The following is a 10,323-nucleotide window of genomic DNA, read 5'->3' as shown; positions in this document are numbered from 1 at the left end:
ATGGTAGGATGGTGTAATAGAGCATGAAGGGTAATCTCCAGTCCAAAACCAGGTGGCCTTGGGAATGTATCATCTAATCCACGGTAAGAGGAGGTTCCCAGCTCAACCACACGTGTGAGGACTTATGTTGGCCAGTTCAGCTCCAACCAACACCAGCACATCCAGGAACTGACATTCAGATGGAGGTGGGAAGGAGAGTTCCCAGGTGTAGGAGTGAACTGCATGTGGTGGATTCATCCAGTCCATAACCAGATGACATCTGGAATTGTACATTAGGTCCATGGTAGGAGGAGAGTACACAACAACTACACTAGCAGAACACAACCATCCTACTCTCAACTGAAGAAGTCTACATGGTCCACAACCCCAGGGACTAGGAGCTGGTAGGTGGTAAGAACTCTCTTACACCACTACAAGAAGAAGGGAATAGTGCAGTGGGGAGTCAAGAGGAACACATCACTGGAGAAAGTGCAATGGGTGACCAGGGAACCCTATTTTGAAAAGCAGGCCAAACCTGAATTATTCAAACAGGAACAGAGGGAAGGACAGCTATCCCCTTCCTGCATTACTCATGATAGTCCATGTGTCTGTATGGTCTGGGATGAGCATACTTATGATGCAGTATACTGTGAGGATGAACCTACTATCAGTCTTGCAGAACACCCCATCTCCAAAGTTGGCATTATAGACCTGAAAGTTCATATGGTGCATATTTGATGGTTGGTCCAGCTCACATCCAGAACAAGACCCTTGGGAACCAATATCCAGGAGTAGGTAGGATGGAGGACCACCAGGTATACCTTAACGGGCACCACTCCCCACAGAATGGGATCCAAACTGAAGCACAGGGTCACTGTAAGATAAATGGAAATGAAAAGGAAAACTTACCCACTCATAGTCAAACTGAGGAAAGCAAGACTGCAACAGGAGGCAGAGAGTATTTGGCTGATAAGGAGACAACCAAATGACGTACATAATATGTGACAATGGAATATACATGGGAAATGGAAGGTAGGGAAATCAGTGTGAAAGCAAAACTATCCTCACAAGCTCCAGGAGTCTTGGAGAGGAAGGAGTGATTGGGATAAATGAGAACATAAGTACTATGGTATAGGATATAAGATACACTGAGGGTGAATAAGTCGACCAATGATGACCACAGGTCAAAAGGGGAAATAGATCTTCAAGGAAAGATGGTATATAGAACAGGAAGACAAGGGTTTGATTGGTGGAAAAGTAAGGGCATGCAGAACAACATTAACTTTTTAATCCTTTAAGGGTGTGGGGCGAGGGTCATGGAGGAGATAAAAGGAACAAAACATGAAGCAGAAAACGAGAGAGGAAAACACCTAGCAGAAGCAGGAAGAGGACAAGGCCACTCTATAGCCTACAACAGTGAAGACCATTGTCAAACAGCAAGAGAGATAAGGGTTACTGGGATGGTAGAAAAGGAAACCTTGTTGTAGAGATAAATGGCAAAATATTCACCATTTTATCTAATAAATCAACAAAGAAGAAAGGCAGACCAAACTGGAAATAAGGGACACTACACGTGTGAAAGGTCCAAACCACACTGCAGAGGAAGGATGTGGATAGAGGAAGAGATAAAGGAGGTGATGGCTGAAGCAGATGAAGTTTCAGGAACCATGGTTGGGCAGGTCAAAATGGAGCAATGAGAAGGACCTGACACAGAATGGTTTAGATAATGGACAAAACCCTGAGAAGGAGACAGATAGGTGGGTAGGCATAAAGATAAAGGTTTTTTCAATCTCAACTGAAGGCATGGACCACCAAAGCTAAAGGATGTGGAATCAGGGACCTGAACAGAGGAAGTTTGGTATTGAGATTGGTGGAAAATGCATCCAGCAGAGGATTACCTCACTGTGAACACGGCCACCAGAAGACCTGAGAACCAAACGACCACTCCGTGAGGAGAATCTTTTCCAGACAAGATAAACGATACAAACAAGATTGAGAGCACCCAGAACATGACAAGCCAAGAGGTGAACATGTTGTGTATGAGCCCAGAAAAGGAGAGCTAATGTTTGAAAACAAAGGGAACGTGAATGGGTGCTTCCTTGTCGAATGATGTGTGAGACAACAGTCAAATTGTCGGAATGGATCAGGACTGACTTGCCCCACAAAACTGGAAAAAGCTCAACAAACAACTACTCAATAAAAAAACATAGGGAGCTGAGGCCACACTGCATGGAAGGACACAGAATGACTCTGATGGTCAAACTGAAGGTAACTACGGTGTGCCGGAGAAATGGGGATGTGAAGGTATGCATCTGATACATCTACCTTTATCATCCAAAGATCTGGAGTAAAAGCCCATCAAAGAGACACAAAAGACTCCATATTGAAACCCGGAAGATTTATGTAACAGTTCAAACTGGAAATGTCTAAGGTCTTCTTGGAGATGATGAACAACTGGGAATCGAATCCCAAAGTAGGGTGAGTGACAGGTCTGACAGTGCCCTTGAAAAGAAGATCCTGAACCACCTTGGAAAAACAGTGGCTAGAAATGGGATCCAGAGAAAGAGGAAAGGGAACAAGAGAGAGAGGGCTAATGGAGGAGGAGTGAGAAAATAAAGAGAGAGTCCTTCTGACAAGATCTGAAACCCCAAGGACTGGAGCTGAAGGGGCAAACCTGGACAATCTGGCCTCAAAAGGATTTGTACCCACTGGATAGTCACTGGTACTGCTGGCAGTATGAAATGTCAGAAGTGATCAATACATCGACTCATCGCCTAAACCCATGATGAAGGCACAAGCATGGGAGAGGAAGGAGAGAATGAAGACAGAAGCAGGAGTGGGAGAAGGCTGCAACAGATGAGTGATGAGGGAGGATAGGAAAGTATGCTGTTGAGCAGCCTCGGTATGAGACTCCAATGTATCTGGGAGATCAACCAAACAGACTGACTCAGAAAAGGGCCTATATACAAATCACATAAATTAATGGAGATAGATGTACGAGTTAAAAGTGTCTCAACCTAAAAGATTCCAACAACAAAGGAACCAGATATGAAGTGAAAGGGCAGAGGAAGACAAGCTCACCAACATGGAGAAAAGGAGGGAAAGTTTCCATCAAAAATCCTTCAAGGGAACAATGGATAGCTTCAAAGAAGAGATGCATGGAGAAGAGGTAATGAAGGAGGGTGGAGATGGTCAAACAAAGGCAGAAGAAGTAGGCTTGGGAAAAACTAATGGATGTATTGGGGTCTGAATCCAAAACCAGAATTAATGATTCCCAATGATGAGAATTAAGTAATGGAGCTTCAGAGGGATGATATGCCAAAGCAAGACACTTGAAAGTATGAGGGGACAAGGCATGCTGACCCACAAATACAACTGATCCCAAAATGATTAGCATGTATCCTGATATTGGGAGAAGGAGATAGAACCAAATAATCAGAGGAAGGGTTATTATACAAAAGGGAAGGGGGATCAAAAGACATAGGGGATAATGATAAAATTTATGAAACCTGTGTCACCATGTCCAGGAATGCAGGCAAAGGCCGGGGTACATCTAAAGGCATAGATCGAGATTGCACGGCAAAAGAAGGAGGCAGGAATAGGCTATCAAAATCTTCCTCATCTTGACCAGCCTTCCCTGGGAATAAGAGAACTGGTCGAGGCTCAGGAAAACTCTTAGGTCACATGAAAAACTCAAATTCACGACAGACAAGAGAAAAAACCTCTTCTGCAGATAAGGTCATCCCTGAAGCCACAGTAACAGCAGGTTTTTGAGCTGTGGTGTAGGTAACATTTGAAGTAGTGGTAATAGTAAAATGAGAATTCATGTCTAAAAAGAGTGGGCCACTCAATCCTCAGTTCAACTTTCTGGGAAAGTAAATAGTAAATGCAAGCAAAGAAAAAAAACTGAATGAAAGTGTATGAAAACCAAGTTCAAACCTGTGAAAAATAAAGTACAAAGTAGTGGTGAGTTATATGTCTGAATACTACAGTACCAGATCAAGAAGTGATGATTGGGTTCTACAGTATAAAGAAAGTCAGCTGTACCAGGAGGGTGAATCACACTCCTATTGGTGGAAGGTTGTTCCATGCTAATTTGCATGCTACAATGCAGTTGTGGCATATCCAAACACGTGGAGGTAGGTGGGTGCACAAGGCTAGTAGCTCACCACTTGCAGAAATCAGTTTATAGCAATACAAATTTCTTCCAATTTCCCTTGAAAAATTTAAACATTAAATATACACAATGTATTATCAAGTAAAGCAAAATTGTAGAGATACTGACCATCCAAAATTGTGAAATTTTTCTTGTACATCCAGTGCCTGAAATCTATTAAAAAAAAAGGAAGCATTATTTAGTAATACTAATTTTTCAGCTCTTTTATCAACCACAAAAACTTCTATTTGTATTCCTAAATCTTTGCTTGTCATTGGTAGTCCAAACTTTTGTAAAATAAACTACACTGCAAGAAATACTGTACATAACACAGGTGAAATATAAAGTGGGATGGACAACAGAAATACCTGTTAATTCGTACATTCTAGTGATTAATATGGGGTTAGTCCATCACGAGAAGATAATACATTAATATGACATGAAATTGATAAAATAAGTTGCATCAGACAATGATATTTTTGACTATTCATTGTTCAGAGCTTCTAATTGTTGAAGTGATTTTAGTTGTGAAAATTTGGTTAAGAACTGATCACAGAGGTGTTTGATAACATTTAAACCTGGCAAGTTAGGTGTCAAACTTTTCCTTTTTTGTCTTCTGAACCAACCTTTAATAACTTCAACAGTATGAATTGGTGTATTGTCCTCCTGTAACATACCAGCTCCATTTAATAAAGTGTTCATCAGAGAGTAAACTTGGTCTGCAATAAGGATTAAGTAACCATATGGTATCATCTTACTTTCAGTAAGGTTAAAGGCCCTAAAATATTCCAACACAAAGCTGCCCATACTATGACAGAGCTTCCACTATGTTTAACTGGTGGTATAAGGAATTCAATGATATAAGCTTTGTTTGATTTTCAGCCCAATTTTTATGTTTCTTGTACTTTTTTTTCTACAACTTTAATCCATCTTGTGCAGATCCCTTGAGCTGTTTTGAGAGACTGGTTGTTCTTTGATGTTTCCTTTTTTTGGTATTCATATTGACATCAGTTTTGACATTGTTCTTTGGAGTGAATTTATTTTAAGTGTTTTACTGAGAATCCAACAAGATGTTTACCTACATTCATACCTTTTTGAAAATACAACAGCCCTTTTTAGATTGACAATTTTTCAGAACATTTTTCTTGAAAAACAATAACTTACTAATTCATATACACACAAATGCAATGGTATAAACTAATAAACAGTTAAATTACCATTTAACTATATTTTCCCCTCTTAGAGACAACAAAACATGGAGTTAAAGAGGTAAGGTGTTAACATTTCTTGTACAACTCCTGTAACTCAAATTTTCCATATCATAAATACATTCCAGCATATAATCAAGTGCAAACTCCTATTACAGATGGTTCAACTACCTCAATTAACATTAAATTTTTAAACATTTTAAAATCAAATGCAATAATTTTTTCTAATGGTATTTCACTTATTTACTGTAATAAGTATACAGAGTTTATTTGGTACATTATGTATGGCTTTTCTGAAAATGCATATATATAAGTTATGAAAAACAAATTACTGTGTATTGTTCATTATATGTTTTTAAACTTAAGAACTTCAGAGCACCAGATAATTTATATAGCCTTCCTAAACAAGAGCAATTCTGAAACTGAAGCTAAACCTTGAAAACATATTCCACACTGTAGCAGTACTAATATCAGACAAATTGATGGACTTATTCTTATGCCACATGAATATTATCCCCCTTGAAAAACATGAGCTGACCTTTATCCAATGTTGCCAAATTACTGCCTTAATAATGTCACCTGATTCAAATCAAATGTATGTTCCAGCTTTTTACAGGTTGTGCTATTGGGATATTCCCTGGATTGAATGGGGAAGGCTAGGGTGGATTTGTTTTCAAAGAAAACAAAGAATATTACCTTCCAGTACCTTTGTAGAGAAGAAGTAGAAACATTAACCTTTCCAAGAGAATGCTTTGATATATTTTTTAAGATTTTAATTCCAAAATAAAAACTATAATTTTTTTAAGTAACTTTTCTTAAAATATAACTTTTGGAATTATCTGATATAACTTCCAATAAAGTAAACGTGTCTTCAGGACAAACTTTTTGTGTGCAAAAATTAGGTCAAAAGTTGGAAGGTCATAAACCTGACTTTCTATAAGTTCTATCCCAAATAGGCTGAAAATGATTTGTTATCATGCCTAGAACAACCTATTTACAAGCAGGAGTAGCAAGATTTACTGTGTTAATATCAAGCAGAAGTATAAGGCAGAAGTGGCATGATGTTACTATGTTTCATGTAAATTAGAAGTAGCATAATATACTGTGTTCTATATACAGCAGAAGTAGCAAAATGTACTGTTTCATGTAATTCAGAAGTAGCAGGATGTATGTTTGATGAAAAGCAGAAGTAACAGGATGTGACATGCTAGTTGATGTGATCCATCATGCAAATGTGTTAAAGAAATCTGAAAAGGACTTAATTCTATATTACAGAAATTCCAGCATTATATAAAAAAAGGATGGATGTGCGGCTGGTAGAAAACAACTTCAGCTGAATATTTAGCTCTGCAAAAAAACTAAAAAGTTCTGTGATAAACTTATGAAAATTTTATATTCTACACTACGACAGTAATCTATACTCTCACACTTTGTAGCACTCTCATAAACTTTACAGGTCATTTTTTTCATGCCACATTTAATATATATTTGTTCAAGATACATTCACAGAGAAATCATTAACAAAGGTAACACACAGGTCAAACCTAAACTTCAAGAAATGTTCCAACACATAATACAGTTTAATGTTATTGACCTGTCTTTAATAAAAACCATCAAACTATCTATATATATATATATATATACATATATATATTAAATGTATGCATTAGCTCCAAGAAAGAAGTTCCATCTAATAGCTTAAAGAAGGATAGCCTAAAAAAAGGTTGTCTGGCAAATTCAAATACCAAATATAGCCAACTGGAGTTATTTCAAAGATTTGCCAATATCAACAATAGTAATAATAGATTTCAACAAATTTTCATGTCAAGATGTAAGCAACACTAGTCCATAAGCAACTCATCGATATTCATGAATAAATTTGCTAAGCTCAAGGTAATCATTTTAAACTTACCTCTTGATGTATTAAGTTGATAATAAACAAAAAATGTTCCACAGAAGAAAACTCCTTCCAAGACAAACAGTCCCTTCCAAAAACGTGACAGTTTTAGACTTAGACCAGATTTAGGATATTTCCGCAGCATGTCAATAAATCCTTGGTCATCTATTGTGAAGTAAATTAATCTTACCAAAATTATATAAAAATCTTCATCTTTAAAATTACAAATTAAATCACATAAATTGTTTGTTAATCATTATTTAACATTACAGATACAGTGTCTGAATTTCAGTGAGAATGATAAGGCCAAAAAAAAGGTGTTTTCATAACCTAATTGACCTGCCAGTCCTATTGTGACTAGTTTTATCATAGACAGAAGAAAATGTTAACACTGAAGCAAAATGTATGTCAAGATGTAAACTACAGTATAACAACACACATTTCATGGCTTATGCAAGATATCCCAAAATGAGAACACATGGTCTAGTTTTGGTTTTAAATACCATTTCCAACTAAAAAACATTCCTACATACTAACCCTATCTTATTCCATGATTAACTGAAACACACTTCTTTTTGGTTTAAACATATTAAAAACAGTTTGAATGTATATTTTATTTTCAATGATTGATTCAGAAAAATTACATAGCTGAATGTGTTAGTTGTAGATTAAACTAATATGATCAAACTCAGTGTCATCCTAAAGTGTAACTGCTCCCATTTATATTTAGTATAGGCAGTTTGGTATAGCCTTTAAAAGCATTTAATGTTTGAATCAAATGACTTGCCATCACTCACAATTTAAATGAAGAATTATTCTAGTTGCTCATCTCAGTTGTTTTTCATCCAGAAAACTATACATAGCCTTATTAACATGTTACAAAACAGTTACAGTAACTTTTATAAATTAGGACCCAGAAATGTTAGCGAAATCAAATACTTAGACTAAGATTGTGGGTTTCAATAAAAGTTAATATTTTCCTACACTGAAAATATATTTCTGATAGGTACTTACCACTTCTAACAAATAGCTTTGCTTGTTCAGTGCTGCCCTCTATATGTACAAATGTTTTTGCTCACCATTAGTCTAGAAACTCCCACCTACCCCACATTTAATGTGGTTCTACTGCATTTTTGCATGCAGCAACCCTCCAGCAATAGGAGTGCGTCACATTCTCCCTTGAGGTTACTCAAGCTATAATATTCAGCTTAACCTTCACTTCAAGATTAGGCATAAAAGAAGAACTGAAAGTGGGAAGGGCATGTAGTGTGAGAGAAAGTAAGTACTTATGGGAAATATATTAACTTCTGATATGGTATCATACCTCCTCTCACAAATAGCTAGAATCCCACACTGAAAAGGTGGAGGGACCAGTGCAAATGTTACCTAGAAGAGCACTCTTCAGAAAGAATCCAAAGAATGTCCATGGAGTATTACCTCTGTTGAAATAAGAACACATTTGTGGGAGACCACAACACATCTGTACCAGGTATCTTCTTTGCCCAGTGAGGTCGTAAGTGTCACAGAATTGAGCACCTCCTCTCACAAATAGATAGAATCCCACACTGAAAAGGTGGAAGGACCAGTGCAAATGTTACTGTTATGACAGCGGAAGTCACGTAATGCTGGTAACATCATGAGTTTCTACAAGGATCATGACTTTTCCTGACAACTCTAGTCTTTTCTAGGTGCCCTCTATATTTAGTATATAAGCCTGGCAAATAAAGTGGAGGATAATTGCAGATAGGGAGATGTAGAAACAGATAATCGAGTCAAATCCTAAGTAAAGGGCATGAATCATTGTGAATTATAGTGTGTGTTTAAGTTAAAGTGACTGTAGAAATTAAGTGTATTGCAAAGTTGTATTGAGAAAGTATAAACTAGCTTTATTTAGAAAGAACTTGTATCGCTGAAGTTCTTTGGAAATAATTTTTATGGGTAATTAAACTACCAGAGACATAAGAAATTGGTGTCAGGAGTGGGATAGAAAATAAAAAAAAGATGCAAACGAGAAGTGGCAAATCAAACTGCAGCTTAGCAGATTTGATGACAGCAATACAAGAACAGCAAAAGAAACAAGAAGAACGAGAAAATAAACAAGGAGACTAAAGCAGTTGTTGGAGGAAAAAGAAAAGAAACAAGAAGAGAGACAGCAGCAGTGGTTGGAGGAGAGAGAAAATAAAAAAGAAGAGAGACTACAGCAGTGGCAGGAAAACTAGCACCAGTGGCAACTGGAACAAGAAAAGAAACAGGAAGAAAGACTTCAACAATTGAGAGAAAACCAGCACACCCAAATGGAAAAGATTAGTAAATTTCAAAGTGAATTAAATACATTAAAGGATGATTTACTGTCTTTTACACAAGGAGGATATATTAGCCATGGACCTAATCAGCCCCAGACAACAGGAAGCCCTTCCAGACCCTGCAGCTAAACCCTAATGCAGACATCTTCAGTTCCTAGCAGAAGTCATATCCCAGACATGAGTGTCAGCAATAGGGGTGATCTAGTACGAAGGAAGCCACAGTAATTCAATGAGAAGGCACCGTGGGAAGCACATAGAGCACAATTTGAGCTCCTAGCAGAAATGAATGGATGGACAGAGGAGCAGAAAGCAGTATATCTGGCAACGAGCTTGAAGGGACAACCACTGGAAATACTTGGACAGTTGTCAGCAGACGACAGGCACAATTATAGAGCACTGGTAGCGGCTCTAGAACTCAGGTACGGAACCCAAAATCAGTCAGAAGTCTACAGGGCTAGGTTTAGGACGAGAGTCCGTGCTAAAGGGGAAAGCCTGCAAGAGCTGGCACAAGACTTGGAAAGCATGGCACACAAGGCCTACCCAACTGCACCACCCGATGTCCTCAAGTTGTTGCTGAGGGATCAGTTTGTAGACACCTTGAACAGTCTACAACTGAAGATACAAGTGAAGCAAGCACACCCTTCTACTATGCAGGATGCAATGGTCAGAGCTGTTGAATTCGAATCCTACGATAAGTCCAGCACAGAGGTACCAAGGTATGTACAGTTATCATGATTCAAGGCCAAAAAAGGGCAGCTTTCAGAGAGGTTTGAGGGACTT

The 10,323-nt window shown here is 37.8% G+C and overlaps 1 long non-coding RNA gene across 1 annotated transcript in view; it reads right to left on the bottom strand.

The window, feature by feature from the left end:
- Nucleotides 1-4,243: 4,243 nt before the first annotated feature.
- The window catches only part of LOC106464427, a 10,236-nt gene continuing 4,156 nt past the window's right edge, over nt 4,244-10,323 (bottom strand). Inside the window, exons 2-3 of the long non-coding RNA XR_001291136.2 lie at nt 7,256-7,405; nt 4,244-4,309 (exon numbers count right to left, since the gene is read on the bottom strand). This is a non-coding gene — a long non-coding RNA (uncharacterized LOC106464427). The remainder of the gene's footprint in view (nt 4,310-7,255; nt 7,406-10,323) is intronic.

Source organism: Limulus polyphemus, unplaced genomic scaffold (assembly GCF_000517525.1).
Source record: "Limulus polyphemus unplaced genomic scaffold, Limulus_polyphemus-2.1.2 Scaffold1649, whole genome shotgun sequence".
In the NCBI taxonomy this organism is placed as follows: Eukaryota; Metazoa; Arthropoda; class Merostomata; order Xiphosura; family Limulidae; genus Limulus; species Limulus polyphemus.
Note: the sequence above shows the minus strand (reverse complement) of the source record. Positions and strands in the feature narration are given on the sequence as shown.